At 42.7% G+C, this 19518-nt stretch overlaps 1 protein-coding gene and 1 long non-coding RNA gene across 3 annotated transcripts in view; one reads left to right on the top strand and one right to left on the bottom strand.

Annotated features, from left to right (window-relative positions):
• Positions 1-17182, bottom strand: part of LRRC8C (leucine rich repeat containing 8 VRAC subunit C) — a 90345-nt gene extending 73163 nt beyond the window's left edge. Inside the window, exon 1 of the mRNA XM_037154407.2 lies at positions 16971-17182. The gene's annotated coding sequence lies outside the window, so the exon portion shown is untranslated. The remainder of the gene's footprint in view (positions 1-16970) is intronic.
• A 139-nt stretch (positions 17183-17321) lies between these two features.
• On the top strand, positions 17322-19098 carry LOC128625859 (uncharacterized). 2 transcript variants are annotated; one of them, XR_008389698.1, is made up of 2 exons: positions 17322-17597; positions 17754-19098. It is a non-coding gene; the product is annotated as an uncharacterized LOC128625859 (long non-coding RNA). The 2 variants fall into 2 exon arrangements; XR_008389697.1 differs by having other exon boundaries at positions 17322-17644.
• The last annotated feature ends 420 nt before the right edge of the window (positions 19099-19518 follow it).

Here is a 19518-nt window from a genome sequence, read left to right as displayed (position 1 = left end):
TGTATCTTTTTTTATACTGGTGAGGTCCTTGCCAAGTTCCTTGACACTCCTTATAACCAGTGTTTTGAACTTTGCATCTGATAGACTGCTTGTCTCCATTTTGTTTAGTTATTTTTCTAGAGTTCTATTCTGTTCTTTTATTTGGACCATGCTTCTTTTTCTCCTTGTTTTGGCAGCCTCCCTGTGTTTGTTTCTATGTATTCAGTAGAGCTGCTATGACTCCATGTCTTGGTAGCATGGCCTAATGTAGTAGGTGTCCTGTAAGGTCTAGTGGCACAGCCTCCCCTATCACCCAAGCTGGGCACTCAAGGAGTGCCTTTCATGTACACCCTGCTCTTGTAGTTGAACCTTGGTTGCTGTTGGCAGGTTAATGGGGAGATATACCAAGGCCAGTCAGCTGCAAGGCCTGGCTGTGACCACTGACCACCAACCTCTGTCCTCTGTGGAGGACCTGATGTACTCAAGCAGGGTGGTGGTCCTCCACTGTGGTCTGTAGCTGTCCACTGGGTGTACAGACTCTGGGGTTTCCCAGGCGGTGCAGGCCAAGGTCAGCTGTCAGCTCCCACCTGCATTTTGCCTGGGGCCATGCTGCATGTGCTATAAAGCAATCTGGAGATAGCTGCTACTTGTGCTAGGCTTGGAGATCCCCAGCAAAGCCAAACTGTGATCCCAAACTGGCTGTTGCTAGTGCCAGGCCTGAAGCCACCTAGCAAGAGGTATAGGTGCTGGGGGCTTACTGAGGCTGGCTATTACTTGTGTGAGAGAACTTAGGAAATTGTGAAGCATGACCCAAGACCAGCCATTTATATGGAAAAACCACTGTTAGCAGCTTGGATGGGCCTATAAGTTGGGTGGAACAGATTCTCGGGGGATCTCCAGGGTGGGGCAAACAGTGCTAGTCAGGCAATGGAGTCTCAGATATAGCACCTGTCTGCTGGCTCTGTGGTCCTGTGAGGGTGAGGGTTCAGAAAAGGGACAATGGTTCCTGCTTGTCTTTCTGTCTGGGGGAAAGCTGCCCCCAGCTCCCACCTTTATGTCAGACAGATCCATTCCTCCCTGCATGCCAGTGGTTCTTTTCAAGCTTCTACCACAGCGCTGGGACTCAGAGACAGTGAACCTCAGCAATTCCTTGTGTAGGTTCTTCTTATAAAAAACATTTTATTTATTTTTAGACAGAGGGGAAGGGAGGGAGAAAGGGAGAGAAATATCCATGTGTGGTTGCCTTTTGTGCACCCCCTACTGGGGGCTTGGCCCACAACCCAGGCATGTGCCCTGACTGTGAATCAAAGAGGTGACCATTTGGTTTGCAGGTCAGCACTCAATCCACTGAGCTACACCAGCCAGGGCCATGGGTTGATTCTTCTATGTGCCCTGATTGGGGGTTGAACCTGCAACCTTGGCATATTGGGACAACACTCTATAACCAAGTGAGTTACCCAGCCAGGGCTGTGTGTGAGTTAAGAGGAACTAATTGGGATTCCAGAATTTTCTTCCACTGACTCAATCCCTCTGGTTTCTGCAGCCAGGAGTTAGTGGACTTATCTTCCTAGCACTGGATTCCTGGGCTGCAGGGCCTGGTGTGAGACTCCTTGCTCCCAAGATATCCCTCCCGAAATTTTCTTCCACCACAGATGGATATGTGACCAGCTCGTTCTGCTTGTCCATTCCTCCTACCAGCCTGGATGGATGTGGTTCCTTTAATTCCATAGTTTTGAACTTCCATTCAACTTGATTTCTGACAGTTCTGAGTGATGGATGTTCTATAGTTAGTTGGAGTTTGGATGTGGTTGTACAAAGATGCGAGCGTGTTTACCTACGCCTCCATCTTTACCAGAAATCTCTCTGGTGCCTTATAAAAGGAAAATTATCCCAAATCTGTTTGTAAAACCTGCAACCTCCTCCCAGAAAGGGGACAGTATTCCTGATACAATGCTTAAGTAATCAGTTCTCATGAACTTTAATCACACTGAGACACTAGGAAATTAGTTACCACCCATGCATTTGACTAGCTGTCAACCAAGTGTTCAATGGCCTTTAATGAAATATTATTTTCTTTTGATGTTGAGTCTAACATTTTAAACCATTCTCTCTTTTCCAATACAATGTTTCTACCCAGAGCAAATCTTTGAATTAGCTGACTAGAGAACTTGTATTTTAGAGGAAATTTTTTATAGAAGTTTTTGATACATGCTAGCAACAAAGTTGTCAATATATATATATTTTTATTGCAGAATCAGTGGTGTGTGACTCAGTGGGTTGAGCATGGGCCTGCAAACTGCAAGGTTGCCAGTTTGATTCCCAGTCAGAGCGCATTATCTGGGTTGCTGGCTGGGTCCCCAGTTTGGGGTGAGCAAGAGGCAATCAATCTCTGCCTCTCTCGCACATCAATATTTCTCTCCCTTTTTCCTCCTCCCTTCCCCTCTCTCTAAAAAATAAATTAAAAATCTTAAAATAAAAAAATGTAGGATCAGTGAACTTGTTCTATAAAGGCAGAAATAGTAAATAACTTAGATTTTACAGGTCACATCTGGTATATGTTGCATATTCTTTTAAAAATATTTTAAATTTTTCAACAATTTAAGAACCAATCTCAGCAAGTGCATCTCACAAAAACAGGTTGCAGGCCCAAAGCACCTGGGTCACAGCTGGCCAATTCTTGTTGTAGTGGTTCTTGGAGGTCCCGTGGAGAGTTAGTCATTTCAAAAGGAGCAGAGCCGTTGGCAGCCTCTGGATCGAGGAACTTTCATGGCATTTATGCTGCTGAGATCCTTTGTGTATCTCTTCTGATCTTGGATTTGTTGCTGACTACAGTGATTTGAGCACGTGCATGTCAAAGTCTAACACCATCTGAAAGGACTCTTGTTCTGCTGGCTTAAGATGATTTACCATCTAACTTGAGAGCTTGGAGAACAGGCTGGGCCCCAAAACGGAATAAACTTTGGGTTGGAGTTAAAACAGAATGCCTTTCCAGAATAAGATTAAAGAGGAATTTTGACAACTGAGCGACACAGGGATGCTGACTAAGGGAAGTTGAGTACAGAACCCAAAGTTTCTGTCCCAGGCCTTAAGTTTGAGAACTCCCATGGCTAATGTTTTGTATTTGACACATTCCACAGGCTAAATGTCTGCTATGTTTCTAAGAAACAACAAGAGCCCTTAAAAGGAAAGTTTAGGATGAGCAAGTATGCATTGTTAACAAAAAAAGGATCTAAAACTTGGAACGAGGCAGAGGGAGGGCAGACTACCCTTTCACTGTAATACTGAAGACCTTTTACTGGCGCCTCCAAGGATAGTTTAGGGAACTATAACTCCCTTTGACTTGCTAGTTACCACTGATTAAACACCAGACTTGTAGACTTTTACCCAGTAAGATAACCCAAAACAGTATGTTTTTTACTGTCCTGAAGGACACTGCCTACTTCTGTATCTATCCCCGCAATGTATTCCAACAGTCTGTTTTCGAGTAATTACTGAATGCTCTTTGATCCCACTTTGCCACCCTAACAGCTCCTTCCTTCAGAAGTTGAATAAACCTTTGACATATTCATCGAGTTTTTGGAAATTATCCTTTGACAACGTATACAAAAACTCCAGGTTACTGTTTTGTTTGCAGTAAGTTTGTATATATATTTGCATAATAGTTAAAACTGTATGAAGGAGCCCTGGCTGGTGTAGCTCAGTGGATTGAGCACGGGACTGTGAAGCAAAGGGTTGCCGGTTCGATTCCCAGTCCGGGCACATGCCTGGGTTGCAGGCCAGGTCCCCAGTAGGGGACACATGAGAGGCAACCACACATTGATGTTTCTCTCCCACTCTTTCTCCTTCTCTTCCCCTCTCTCTATAAATAAATAAATAAAATATTTAAAAAAACTGTATGAAAGAATTGGTTCAGAGGTTTTCTACTTGCCTGTATCTGTGAGGCATTATTTATAAGGTTGTGCTTTTGTGGTGATGAGTTCCTGGGGCACCTACTAGACGTACAGCTTCCCTTATGTTTATAAAAACTGTAAGAATGACGGCCAAGTGGCCGCAGGGGTTAGTCCCTTGTGTGCTAGAACACCTCTTTAAACAAACAGATTCACACTAAAATGAAGAAGTAAGGCAAAATGTGCCTGGGTGATTTTGTAAGGACATGAAGAGAAAGTTCGGGGAAATTTCTGCCAGGCCGTGGTCTAACGGTCAATTAAAAGAATAATTCTAAATAGACAAAAACACATAGAAATATACAATTTATCAAGAGAGTCCCGCCATCACTATCCCAGGCACCAGAGCAATGCAAGAATGTTAACCAGTGAAAAGTGTTTTACTTTTAAAACCACCTTTGCTTCTCTCCAGAGGGAAATTGACAAGACTAAAGTCTTAAGTGAATGGAGTTCCCATGTCCCAGGTAGAAGCTAATAAACACGTATATCTAGAATAAGGGAATATGAAAAATATTTCCCGCCCCAGTGCCCCACAACAAAAAGAGGGGGGAAATACACAAAAGGGAAGTTCAGAGTGAATGTGAGGTATTCAGGAACCGAAAAATATGCAAATAGCTGTCTAGTCACTGCATCGGCCTTTTCTACATTTTTAAAAATGTAATCTTTACTGTATTTTTCCCATTGCCATTTAGTTCCCTCGTACCCCCTCCCCCCAGCAACCACCGCACGGTGCCCATGTCCAGGAGCCCCTTTTCCTTCTTGCTCAATGCCTCCGCCCCTTCAGCTCCCCACCCACACTAGCTGTCAGTCTGCTCTCCGTCTATGAGTTGGTCCCCATTTTCCTTGCTAGTTCAGTTTGTCATTAGAGTCCACATGTGAGTGGAATCATATGGTATTTGTCTTTCTCTAACTGGGTTATTTCACTTAGCATAATGTTCTCCAGGTCCATCCATACTATCACAAAGGATAAAATTTTCTTCTTTTTTATGGCCAAGTACTATTCTGTCATGTAATTGTCCTACAGTTGTTTTATCCATTCATCTGACGGACATAGCCCACAGAATGGGAGAACATATTCACTGATACATCTGATGAGGTGTTAAGTTCAAAAATTTATTAAGAACTTACAAAACTCAACACACAAAAAACAAAACAACCCAACTAAAGAATGGGCAAAGGACCTGAATTGACAATTCTCCAAAGAGGATATATGGATGGCCAATAGACAATATGAAAAGATGCTCAATGTCACTAATCATCAGAGACATGCAAATTAAAACCAAATGAGGTATCATCTCACACCTGTCAGAATGGCTGTCATCGATAAATCAACAAATGACAAGTGCTGGTGAGGATGTGGAGAAAGTAATCCCTTTTGCACTGTTGGTTGGAATGCAGAATGTGCAGCCATTGTGGAAAACAGTATGAATATACCTCAAAAAATTTAAAAGGGTCTGCCTTTTGACTCAGTGATCCCACTTCTGAGAATATATCTGAAGGAACCCAAAGCACTAACTCAAAAGAACATAAGCATCCCTTGTGTGCATTGCAGCATTATTTACAACCTTCAAGATACAGAAGCAGCCTATCTGTATTTCTTAACCAGAACTTTAAATCCAAAGTAATTTAGTAGTGCTTTAATAGTGATTTACAAACTATGATTGAATTACATAATATATAATGTTCCATTGATATTCCTGGTAATGATGAATACTTGCATAAATTAAACTATTTTGTTAAATGTCTTGGCCTTGACTTTATTCTAGTTGGGGAGATGAGGAAAAAAATTACACTTCATTTACATCAAAATGGTAAACACAAAGATACCATATGACCCAGAGATTCCACTTCTACACATATTTATTCAAAAGAAATGAAAACGTATGTCCACATAGAAACCTGTATCTGAATGTTACCGGGGACACTATTCCTCATAGCCCCAAAGTGAAAACAACTTAAGTGTCCACCAAATGATGAATGGATAAAGAAAAATGGTATAGCCATGCAATGGAATATTATCTGGCAATGAAAAGGAACAGCGTATTGATCACGGTATGAACCTTGAATATGTGCTAAGTGAAAGAGATGAGTTACAAAAGATCATATATTGTGTGATGCCATTTCCATGAATGTCCAGGATAGACAAATCTATAAATTTAGAATATAAGTTAGTGGTTGTCTGAGCTTGGGCCAACTGGAAGGTATGGGGGGAGTTACAGCTAATAGGCACAGGCTTCTTTTTAGGGCAATGAAATGTTTCAAAATTAGATTATAGTAGTGATTACATAATTCTGTAATTATACTAAAAAGCATTTAATTGTATAGTTTAAATACATTAGTGTTATAGCATATGAATTATATCTCAATAAAGCTCTTAAGATGTACTTTAGTTCATGAATGACTAATGTGTTTTCTAATAGGATACCTAATGAATTGGAAGTTACTAAATTCCTTATATTTGTCTCATAAGTCAGATCATTATTTACACTAAAAATTTAAGTCTTGGTGGATATGTGCCACAACACCGAATTATATATAACTAGTTATAACTGGTTTGTTTCTTCAATGGTGGTTGTAAATTTCAGGCATTGCTGAAGTTATGTGAAACCATCACTGTCACGGTGTGCTGGTATGTTTTTAATATAAACTGTGAAATATTATTTTTAAGTGGCAATGTAAATTATGATTCAAGATAATTAATTTTAAGGCCTAGGACTAATAGTTAAATTAAGTAATTATGACTAATCTATGGCAAAATACTATCATATGATAGTTTAAGCCTATATATCATCTCTCTACACATAAACATAATTTATTCTTCATAACACTTCAATAGTAAGACTATAATCATTGTCTTATAACACTTTAGGAAATTAATTTTATTTTAAAAACTAAAGTTTAACACTACTGTCATCCACCATTGTTTAGTTTATGTGATTAATATGATAAGTAACTATTAAGATAAATTAACTTTTAAAGTAGCTTAATAGGATAACTGGCAGCTCAAAGAAAAATTACTTTTGAGGTGACCTTTTCTGAATATGAGACTGTAAAATTATTTACTTACTTTATATCCTACCCAGATGACAAAAGTTATTTCTTTCCTCACCCAATCCAAATGTGTTCTTTCAGAAGGGGCAATTAGCTTCTTTGTTTTTGTGCTGACTTTTGATATTTCAAAATTATAAATAACCAAAAGCCAAAAAACAGAATAATAAAGGATTCATGACCTCTAGAGAAAGTAAAATTCTGAGATTTTTTTATGTACCAACTGCTTTAGTTGTTACTAAGACAGCCACCAATATGACCTTTTCATTAGCTCCTGATTCCCTAATTAGGTCAACAGTAGGCTGTTCTATTTATTGTAATCACATATATGGAGAAAGCTGTCAAGTTAGAAAAAATGGTAACAGGCAAAATATTATTAATGTGTTTAGAATATTAGGTACCTGCTCAGGATAAGTAAAATTATCTTCACGTTGATGTACAAGGGCGAACTGAAACATGCTTGCTTCTAAAATTTTGTTCGTAAATTTTAAATAGCCACACATCAATCAAAGAGGAGTATGACACTTGTTTTTAGTCATTGCTTTGGAGGTTCCTTAGGATGTTCATTATGTGTCACTGAGTTGGCTCCAAGTCCTGGTGACTCAGTCAGTGAGCGGTGTTCACCGTGTCCTGTCCTCAGAACCCTTGCTCGGCTCCTGTAGACTCACACCTGTGGCTTCTTTTATGGAGTCAGTCCGTCTCATGTTTGGTCTTCCTCTTTACCTGCTGCCTTCTACTGTTACCAGCATTACTGTTTTTCCTAGAGAATTGTGCCTTCTTAAAATGTGCCTGAAGTAGGAGAGCTTCAGTTTTGCTCTTCTGGCCTCCGGTGAAGTTTCAGGCTTAATTTGCTCTGGGACCCACTTGTTTGTCTCCCTGGTGGTACAGGGGGGAGCCCCCTTCCAACACCACATTTCAAATGAATCTATCACTTTTTTCTGTCAGCTTTCCTCACAGTCCTTAGGGTGTGGAACCCTAATTTCTAATCAAAAGTTTATGAGAGATATTTTTACTTCTTCCTTTCCAATATTTATGTCTATTTTTTTCATCCTTCCTGCACATCCATCCAGCTTCCTGCTTAATGCTGAATGGGGATGAGACTTATCCATGGAAACCGGCTGAAGAGCCACCCAGTTAACTGTCAATTGTTAAAGAATCTAGTGACCTCAAACCCACATTTTCATCTGGTCTAACAATGCTATCTATTCACTATTCTTATAACATGTCCCTAGTAAGCACGAATTTTGGAACTGACCTATAAGAAACTTTTCCTCTTTTAGGTTAAGACTGAAATAAAATTCAACATATGCCCATAAATGATTTGTCCCCCCCAATTTTTTTTCTAACAGACAATTCAGTCTACTAGTTATCTACCACCATCTCCTTGGGAATAATTTTACTTTTGCCCTCATGGCATGTGGTTACTAGCCTTTCTCTATCTTGCATTTCATGCATTCACTCGTTAAATATCCACTGACCCTTTGCTACATATTAGGTATTGTCCTATATATTAGTAATACAGAAATAAACATAACAAAAGCTAACAAAAATCTAGTATATTTGTATGGTTGGTTTATTTGTTTTTCTTCAAGGTTCAACCTCTGTGTTTTCCTTAAATGAACTTCATTGCTTAGTTTTGACTACTCCCTTTCTTTATCTCTATTTTATAACACCACGCTGCTCGATCCACCACGGAGCCACTTACAGAAAATATCAGACCCATGTTTTCTATTATGCTACCAGATCCTGAGATGAAATGCTGAACACTCAGATCCAAATGCCAGACATACCTCCAGTTGCTAGCTCCTTGATTTTAACTACTTTCCGGCTATAGGGAGCCACATAACTGTGCGTTCACCAGAAAGTTGTGTGTGCAGGCCAGTATTTCCTAACTTTGCTGATAGAAACATTAAAGATAATGACCTTGCTAATGTCAAGGGAGATAATACAAATTAGGCAGACAGTGTTTTCTTGATGAAGCTAACCTCACATTTATTTTTAAAAGACAAGGTGTTATTAGCTAAATACTTTTCTAGTTCCTAATTTCCAATCACATATAGAAATGTTTTTGTGTACATATTTCATGACTCTATTAAGAGGGATAACTTCTACTTACACTATTAAATTTCATTACCCGAATTTAAAATAATAGAAGTGAAATGGATACGATCCAAGATGATAGGCTACAAACGTTACTGTAAAATACATCTTTAATATTTAATCCAGGACTATTTCTTGAGTAGCTATGTCCCCAGCACCGTGCAGATGCTGTGGAGACAGAAGTGAATAAGGCAGATGCGGCCTATATGGCCTGTGCCCTCAAACAAAGAAAAGAGATGCTGAAAAACAAACAAAAAATATCAATTTGGTTAAGATAAAACGAAGGGAAAAGATAAATTCGATTAAGATAAAACCTGCAGGATAAGACGATGAATTGTTTTGGGGGGAAGGGAGGAAGCCTGACCAACGGGCTCCAACTGCTGAAGGAAGCCAACACAGTATAAAGAAACCAAGGTCCTCCACCCTTGCAGTGACCAAGAGGAGCCATCGGAAGCCCAGGCTTCTGCTCCCCAGGGAACTGAAGCGTGGAATGGAAAAGGAAGAAGCTAAGAATGACTTCAGAAGCCTTACTCTTCCCAAATATTTACTTGTTATGAGTCAAAATTCCCTTTGATGGAAAACATCGTGTTTCATATTTATAAATATGTGGCGTAAAATACAAATGCTTTAATAAGGACAAACTCACTTATATGTTTGACCAGGCACATGAATGGCAAATGTCAGAGTATTCCCAGCATAGCGGAAATAAATAAAGGATGTTGAGGATTTAAAGTCTGGGAAGGCTTCCCATCCTGGAAAAAAAAGCATGAAGGTAGAGGAGGCTTGGGAGGATAACTTCATGAATTTTAATAATTTTGCCAAGGTGCAATTGTGACAAGAAGCCTCATATATTTTACAGATGCATTTCAGTTTAAGGGCGAATAAAGTACATTTTTAAAAGTATTTTTATTGATTATGCGATTACAGTTTTCCCAATTTTCCCCCTCTATCCCCTCTCCACCTTTCCCCTCCAACCCTCCTGCATTCGCCCCACCTTAGTTCCTGTCCATGGGTGTACATACAAGTTTTTTGAGTCCTCTGTTTTTTATACCATTTTTTATATTTCCCCATCTATTTTATGCCTACCAATTATGCTTCTTCCCTGTACCTTTCCTCCCCCATTCTTCCCTTCCCCTTCCCCACTGAACTCTCTCTGTGTGATGTCCATTTCTGATTTTGTTCCTGTTCTGGTTGTTTGCTTAGTTTTTCCTTTGCATTGCTTTTCTTTTCATTTAGGTTCATTTGTGATAGTTGTGAGTTTGTTGTCATTTTATTGTTCATATTTTTTTATCTTCTTTTTCTTAGATAAATCCCTTCAATGTTTCATATAATAAGGGCTTGGTAATGATGAACTCCTTTAACTTGACCTTATCTGGGAAGCACTTTATCTGCCCTTCCATTCTAAATGAAAACTTTGCTGGATAGAGCAATCTTGGATGTAGGTCCCTGCTTTTCATGACTTCAAATACTTCTGTCCAGCCTATAAGGTTTTTTTTGAGAAATCAGCTGACAGTCTTATGGAGCTGACACTCCTTTGTAGGTAACTGTCTCCTTATCTCTTGTTGCTTTTAAGATTTTCTCTTTGTCTTTAATCTTGGGTAACTTAATGATGATATGCCTTGGTGTGTTCCTCTTTGGGTCCAACTTCTTTGGGACTCTCTGGGCTTCCTGGAAGTCTATTTCCTTTGCCAGATTGGGGAAATTTTCCTTCACTACTTGTTCAAATAAGTGAATTTTGGATATTGGGAATGTTTCAGGTTTTCCCAGAGAATCCTCAGCCTTTCTTCACTTTTTTGGATTCTTGTTTCTTGGTTTTGATCCGGTTGGATGTTTATTTCTTCCTTTTGTTCCAAATTGTTTCTTTGAGTTGGTTTACTGCTCGTCACTTTTGGTTTCCTGAATATTTTGCTTTATTTCATTTTGGGGAATTTTCACTTGTTCTTTCATTTTTCGACCAAGAATTGATTGAGCTTTTTGACTACCAGGGCTTTAAATTCTTCATCAGATAGGTTGATCTTCTCATCACTTAGTTCTCTTTCTGAGGCTTTGCTCAGTTCTTTCATTTGGGCCCTATTTCCAGATCTTGGCCCAGCTGATAAGTTGTAAGGGGTGGGGCCTTAGGTATTCACCAGGCAAGGCAACCCTCTTTGCTGCACTGCCTGTGTGGGAGGGGACAGAGAGAACAGAGCTGCTCACCTGCTTGGCTCTAGCGCACTTTCCAACAGACTCATGAGTCAGACTGGAAGTATCTCTCAGCACTGCAACCCCAACTGTAGCCCACAGTCAGCTCTGAGTGTCAGTTTCCCCTTAAGTCGGTCCCTGCCCCACAGCTCTGCCGAGCCCTGCCTCTCAGCCGCCTGCCAAGGTTCTTTGAGTCAGCCTGCTTGGTCCACCTCATTAGTCTGGGTGTTCTGGTTGATTTTTTCTTTAATTCCTTGGTTGTTGGAGTTCCATGAAGTTTGATTTTTCTGGCAATTTTTGTTATTTATTGATTTTACCTTGGTTGTTATCCTTTTGGTTGTGCAAGGAAGTGAAGGGTTTCTACCCATGCTTCCATCTTGGCCGGAACTCTTAAAGTATGTTGTTTTTTTTTAAATAAGGCATAAAATGCAGTCTAATTCCAGAGAATTTTTAATTGATCTATCATATGCATTCATACATACATACACGCATGTGTGCACACACACACTGTTCTTCATTTCTTTTGGTTCCATATGGTTCTTTTGTGAGTTTCTGACATAATACAGAGTCATGCTACACCATGTGTTCTCAATACGGGGCCCATCTTACCTCCGTTGAAAACTGGTTCTGAGAACAGGGTAAAAAAAGTCTTAACTAATGGTTTGTAGCTTGCCAAAAGGCCACATTACATAAACAGATATACAAGTGTATGTACGATATAACTTGGGGAAGGAGAGTAATAATGAAAGAAAGGTTGAGAAACACTCTTCCATGAGCTTCATTAGATTCTCTCCAGCTGCAGCCCTTCAGGCAGGTTTTGGGTTTTGCCAAACAAACTTTCCTCTTGCTCCACCTTCCCACCCCTCTCCAGCATGGGAACAGCCTCTTCTCAGTCCTTACAGGGCCTCTTCAAAGAACATATAGTTCTCATGGATTCCTTCGACTCAAAATACTTCAGTCATTTGAAATCTTTTCAGTTACTTCCCTCAGCTTTAAAGCATTTTGCTTAAAATTGATTTTTTAAATTTTGCCAATTTTCCCTTCTTTTCTGAACTCTATTCAGTTTCTGAACCATTATTATTATTTCTCTACCAACTGCCATTCATAGTTAGATACACTGTAGACTACAAAACCGTATTTTAAAAGGACACCCATGCAGCACCAGAAAATGATCCTAAATTCACTCCCAGAATTTGTTATACTTCTATGCAGACAGCCAGGGTTATTTTTTTTGTTTCATGCCTGATAGCAGGAAAGAGTTCAGTTATCCTCTACCTTTTAATACTTAGAAAATTTGCAGTATGTTTTTGCCAAACTATGTAGTTTAGGCAAAGCTCTGAAATTACCCTCTTGCCCTCTGTGCCAGCACTGGCACATGAATGTCCTAGATCTTCAGGGCCACACTAGTTTCTCTTGCCCACCTTGACCCCACAGTCTCTTCCCTATTTCTATAGTCCAGAAAGGAGCGAACTCTAGCAGGCCTCAGTCATACGGTACTATAGTGCTTCATTGCTTTTATCTGTTCCATATTTTCCACCTCTCATACTTGTGGTGAGACTCTCTGGGCCTTTTCTCTGGGCCAATTCTTTCCTGAAGATCCCTTCTCATGGTAGCCTACATGCTGGGCCATGATTAGTCTTATTTCCAATCAAAAGAGGAATCCTCTTCATTTATTATCTTGACCTTTTCTCAAAGGTAAGTATTCCTTTCCCTCTGGTACATGTGATTCCTAATTGAAAAAAATCTACCTGGACTGTTACCCATCTAAAATGCCAAACTACTCACATACCACTGATGTGCTCAATAGACCTGCACTGAAGGGAGTTATCACACCCCCTTAGGGTTTCATTATTAGTGAAGATGTGCTGTCTTACATGGTAGCTAACAGCCAAGGCTTTGTTCAAGAACTATCCCTCCCAGTAAATGTAATGCCAATTAAACTGGTGGAGAAAACTGGAATGAATAAGTGTCAAAATAAAGAGGGAGGTGCTACTAACAATTATGTAACAGAGACAAATAACCTGGTGTCTTTCCTAATTATTATAAGACTCTCTCTCAGAATATCCGACTCATCTTTCATCCAGGAAATAGAACCAGTCTATGCTTGTTACAAAGCAAAGGTTGTCAAGAACTAGAACAACATTTCTGTCCTCAAAGAGTTTAGAGTTTTTCATAGGATATTACTTGGGCAAAAAACTGAAAAAGCAAAAGTAAAATTTTTTAAAGCACTAGGGGTACATGCTGTCTGAATTGTAAGTGAACAAAAGATTTAAAACGCCAGGGACATGAGCTCAGGCAGGATGTAGCAGTTAGGCTGGGCCTTGAGGGAGATGCAGAGTTTCAGTGGCTGAGGCTTGGGTAAGGGTGAGGCATGTGGTGGGGAGATCTGGGGTTTGCCATGGTGGCTTTCATGAGTGAGAAATCAGTTTCCGACCAACTGAAAAAAATATGCCCTGGCTGGTGTAGCTCGGTAGATTGAGCACGGGCCTGCGAAACAAAGTACTGTAGTTTGATTCCCAGTCAGGCCACATGCCTGGGTTGCAGGCCGATTCCCAGCAGGGGATGCAAGAGAGGCAACCATACATTGATATTTCTCTCCCTCTCTCCTTCCCTTCCCCTCTAAAGATAAATAAATAAAATCTTTTAAAAATGTGGCTAATAAAGTTCTAAAAAACATACACAGTGGAACAAAAGAAAAGCTACATAATTTAACTAAATGTGTGTAAATCAGGACTACAAAAAAAGGAAGTGATTCAGAAGTTAAAGATGCTAACAGCCAGATTAGACAGTGTGTAACCCATACGAAAAGTGAATCACTGACGACACTGACGAATCACTAGATGCATGTAAAATATACAGAAAGTGAAACAGCAGAAATTTCAATTAGCACTAGCTAGGGTCCAGCGGTAGTCATCTGTCCCATTCACCTGCACCTGCTGGGTGATAGGAGCTGTCCTTTCTATGTACTACAACATTTAATCCAAACAGTCACCCCACCAGGTGGGCTTTATGAACCCCATCACGAATGAGGGAACTGGGGCTCAGAGAAACGGAGTCATGTGAGTTGAGTTAGTTGGCACTCCCACTGTGCAGTAGAGCCAGAATTTGATACCACATTTTCCTGTCTTGAGGCTATGTTCTTTGCCCCATGCCAATCTAGAATGATTTGTATTTTAAGATAAATTAAGTGGATTGCAATATGCCTTCCTAAGCGATCCAGGGCTGGAGGTACAGCCGGACTTTGGAAGTGTGATGTATGTAGCTCACGAGGCCAGCATCGTCACGTGGATGAGAACAACTAATGAGCAGAAGTGAAACATCCATTAGGTTAAGATCTTAATCAGTCATTTAATAGAGGTGAGGGGCAAGGACAGGGTTTAGGAAACTGACGGCTCTGATTCCAAATTTAAAATCTAATTACATGAAAAACCCTGGACAGGTGACTTTACTTCCTTGACCTGAGTTATTTCAGAGAGTCTGAATGGTAAGTTGACAGAAAATGTATGCAGGGAAAAAAAGAGGGAGCTTTGGATAATGCAAAAGTCTATTTTGAGACTAAAAAGGGACTGGCCTCACTGAGGCATTAGTTTAGCTGAATGGTCTTGGGCAAGTCACAAACTCTGAGCCTCTTCCTTCTGTGAGATGTGGATGGCATCATCTACCTTACACATCTGTTGGAAGAGTGTGTGTCTGGTCCTGCAGCTGGACTGGACTGTATGTAACACCAGGTTAAATTGTGAGCACAATGTGTGGCAAAACACAAGTTTCTACCCCATTTTTTAAAAACTTGGGCTTTATTATAATGTTATTGGTGACTATAACTTAAAAATACTACAGACTATTAAAAACTCAAACTGTAACAACAGTTTGATAAAAACTGGATAACTTAGAAGTTAAAATATTGCTAACTTTGTATTCTTTTCAAAAGATAAACTGATAAGCTTCATATAAGTGGAAAATTATATATATATATTTTTTACTAAAAGCACTCCCTTCTAAAAATACTCTTCATTAAGTGCTTAGTCAATCTGAGAAACAAGAAATTAATGCCATTCACAAAAGCTTTGATAATTGTGTTGGTATTGTTAAACATGCTGTGTGATATGACTGCTGAGTTAGTGGGCCCTATCCATGGTCATTGTCTCGTATATGAAACATGAAAAATATCCATCCGTGCAATTCCTCTCCCTCTTCCCCTCAAAAGAAAACAAACAACCTAACCTAGAGAGACTGTTTAGGTTAACTGACTCCAAAGTAAAGCAAATCAGGATTGCAGCCTTGTTCCTCCCTATTTAAACAAGTCACAAGCGATGCAAACAATCACAGATTATAGTTGTAATCTGTTATCTACGTCTACATATTCGACACAAAGTTTATAAACCTGAAGCAAATTTCGTGAAGTTCAGCTTTCATTCTGGGTTTACACAAATCGTTTAAAATACACAGGGAATGTATACACCTCTATAGCTGATTGGCTCTGGTGCTTTTTCAGTGTTGTGACCACCAAAGAGTTACCAGCACTTTTCCTCCTCTCTCAAGTAGATGGCATTGTCAGTGACTTGTCTAGGAAGAAGTCTCCTGCATGCCTTAGGACACTGCTACATACCAGTCCCAAATGCGACCTGTGCTTAAGGCTACATTTCCTACATGACCGGGCTCTTGTGAGAAGTGAGAGACTGCAATAGGGCTGCCATTTTCTGTACCTATTCCTCTCCCAAAAGGCTGCGTTCAGTAGGGTCATTCAAGCCTCCCTCTGCCCACAGCCAGCACTCCCACAGAGATTGATTGACCCTTATTTTTTTTTACTTTAAGGAAGATGGGGACTTGAAAACGTTTCCTAACTGGTTTGCTGGGAGTTTAAAATGCTTTAAGAGAATTTGAAACCAAGAGAAGTTTGGCCCTGACACTGAAATATCCATCCTAGGATGTGGGCTAGGTGTCTTATGTTCTGAAGAAACGAATCTGATGTACATTGGCCGGCGTGGGGTGGGGGAGGGAAGAACTGGCCGAGGGAGGAAAGAAAGGAATGGGTGTCTACAGAGCACGTCCTAAGATCCCTGAGTTGTTCACTCCATCACTAAACCACCTCGTTTCTGGGAACCAACTGGAAAGGAAAAGACTACCGAGCCTGAGTTTGGGTTCAAGACAGCAGCGGTCCTGGCCTAGACACCTGGCTCCTGGGGCCCGCGCGATCCGGCTCTGCCCTCTCTCCCCTCCGGTCCTGCAAGGGAGCGGCACCACGCTCTCGGTCCCTTCAGAGACCTTCAAATTCCTCTGTCCCCTAAGTGTTAACTTCAGGGGCTCGGGGGTGGCAAGGGGTCAACAGACCACAAGGGGCAGGCCCTAAAATCTACGGGATTTTTAAGGTAGTAAAGAACCGCGACCACCCGGGTCGACCCCGTTTTCTCCTCTCCGCCCACTCCCATCCCCCAAGTCCGCAGAACCTGCCGCGGCCGCGCTGCGCTTGGCGCCAGGCTGGGGACCCGCGTCCGGAAGCTTGGGATGGGTGGAGCAGGGTTGGCGGGTCTCTGAGCCCCAGCCGTGCAGGGCTCAGGGACCACACGCTGGGCAGGCGACCACAAGCCGCCTCCCCGAGAGCCGGGAGAAGGCAGGGAGGGGCGAATCCGGGCAAGTCCTGGCCCCAGTGCACCCAGCGGACCGAGCCCACGGTCCTCCGCGGGCCGCCCCTCTCCATCCCTCCGCGGTCCCCGCCCTTACCTCTGCGCGCGAGGGTGCCCACTGCGGAGGGTACTGGGGAGCCGCGAGGTGTCTCCCGGCCGGGCTCAGTGGCGGCCAGCGACCGCAGGGTGGCCCGCGGGGCCGCTGTTCATGGCTTGCCGGGTCCAGAGCACTGCGCCCACGGCCACCGCGGCGCCTTCCTCCAGGTCCTCTTCGCGGGCTCCGAGCCGGGACGCAGCTAACGCCCGGGCCCCGCAGCCCTCCCTTCTCCACCTCCCCCGGGCGACGGTGCCGCCCCCAGCACCGCCCCGCACGCAGCCGGGCCCGCGGCAGCCAGCGCCGCCCAGCGTCCGGCCCGGGGTCGCCGCCGCCGCCCGCCGGCCCGCGGTCCCGGCCCCGCTGTGACGCAGGGCGCCGCGCCGCGCGCTTCCTCCGCCGCGGAGACCACCCTGCGCCACCGGCCGGCCGGCGAGGGCGGCCGCCTGGCACCGTGCGCTTTCTTCGGGATGTGGGGGGAATCGCTCCGCCGCTGCCCCGCGGGGCCCCTCAGGCCTCCGACCCGCCCACCTGGCTGCTCTGCCCTGGGAATCGGCTGGGAATAGTGACTGACCCCCATCCAACACACGCACCCGTCCTAACAAGGCGCGGAATTCCGGAGCCTTCCAGGTGCGCGCATCCACTCTGCCACCGCAGCTCCTCCTCCCCCCCCCCCCGTAAGTTAGAGGGGCAGCTACCACTAAAAATAGCCCTTTTGGGAACTCCTAGAAAGGACCCAGGTCACAGTAGACCTAATCCCGCTCCCTTATTTCGCTCCCCGCGTAGGAACAGAAGGGCGGGAGTGATCGTGGGACGCACTGAGGTCGACGCGGAAAGAGGAAGCCAAAAGCTAATTTCCCTGGGCCATGAAGCCCATCAGCCCTTTGACACTGCAGTCTCCTTTCCCGCAGGACCCCCACGCGCCGGGACAGGGACAGCTGGGCTGCAAGATCCCAGGACGCTGATGTTGAACGCGCCTGTAAGTTCATGTTCTGCATAGAGGAGTTGACCGTGCATGTCAAAACCACCTGTGGTTTAAGAGTATGGGGGAGAGGTTCTTTCTTACTGCTCTGAACCGTGCTTTTCTCCTCCACACTCCCCTACCCAATTTCAGGATGCAAAAGCAAACGCTGCCTTCTTGAAAGCAGGCAACAATCTATATGGAAAAACGTACAGACAAGATTACTAAGTAATATAAAGCCTTCCGGGATGCCTCAGCAATACCAGCCATTTTACAAGCACCAAAAATTAAAAACTGCTCTGTTCTGGTAGCCAGGAAAAGACTGATGTACATGAATAGAGCAATTAATAGATGAGTAGTCAGTCGTCTTTCACTGGTTGATTTGTTCTTACCCAGCAAGCCTTAAGAAAGCAGGCACCTCCTTTTACCCCATTTCTATTTCCAAGCCAAAATGCAAATGCATGCAGAAGTTGTTCTCTTGGGCGTTAACTGCTCCCCTACCTCAGTTCACCTGGAAAACTCCTACACTTTTGCAATTCCAGTACTGTTTTTGCTCCTCCACCTGCAGAAAACTACTTTAAATCCTTTTAGCCCTTGGGAGATGGCTCCAACAGCAGCCTTAATTAACCTAGATGGAGACAAAAATCTAGGGTGGGGCCTTCCTCCTAGATATCAGGCGGAAAAATTCTTGGAGTATTTCTAGGGGAAAGACAGAGACTGACTTTAGAAATTTGCTAAACATTTCAAGTACCTTGCAAGCCACCGGGTACTCTGTGAGGTATGTTCAGCACCAAGATGTATTTAAAGACTCCAGGAAGCAAGCACTAAGGGCACAAGCCTCCTGTGGTGAGCCTTGTCCTGCAAGTGCTCTCCGAGCACACCTCTGTCTCTCTTGTACCATTGGAACCTTGACCTCAAGCTTAAGCATCCCTGAAATGCTCCTGTGCTACCCAGTGTCAAGGAAGATTCAGCCCTAGACTTTGGATTGAGAAGAACCAGGAATACTGCTCTTCATGTGTCAATGTAAAGAAGTAATTGCCACTTAAAAAAAATCATCAGCGATCTAACTGCTATAGGGTACTATGAGAATTAGATAACATGCTTAAAGCAGCAAGAACAGTGCCAAGCACATTGTAAGTACTCAATAAAGGTAGCTGTTATGTACTCTTATTACTACTCTTCATTGCCCTGAAAGCAATAGGACTGAGAACAGCAACAAGGTTTGGGAGTGGGATATGGACCCCACAAGTTGAGTCTCCCCACTCTGTCCTTCCACCTGCTTAATTGCAATAGTTTTGTCTACTCTGTGCCTGCTTTCTAATAGGATGAACTGAATAGTTCTACTGTGTGTGGACAGGTGATTCACATACACACTAAAGTCTGAGGGGCACTCATCTGAAAACCACTATGTAATACTGCTTAGGTCGCTATTTTTAAATGTTATTGTATAGCATGAAAACCTTAAGTCTAATCACTTCACCTCAGTCAATCTAGCTCAACTCAATATTCACACTTAGTCCTCAGTAAAGCACCAGGCGAATCAGCAGTCAGCCAGCCAACTTGTGAGAATGCTAGACCCCGAGAGTCTTA

This window comes from Artibeus jamaicensis, unplaced genomic scaffold (genome assembly GCF_021234435.1).
Source record: "Artibeus jamaicensis isolate MK-2021 breed Jamaican fruit bat unplaced genomic scaffold, CSHL_Jam_final scaffold_1019, whole genome shotgun sequence".
NCBI lineage: Eukaryota > Metazoa > Chordata > Mammalia > Chiroptera > Phyllostomidae > Artibeus > Artibeus jamaicensis.
Note: the sequence above shows the minus strand (reverse complement) of the source record. Positions and strands in the feature narration are given on the sequence as shown.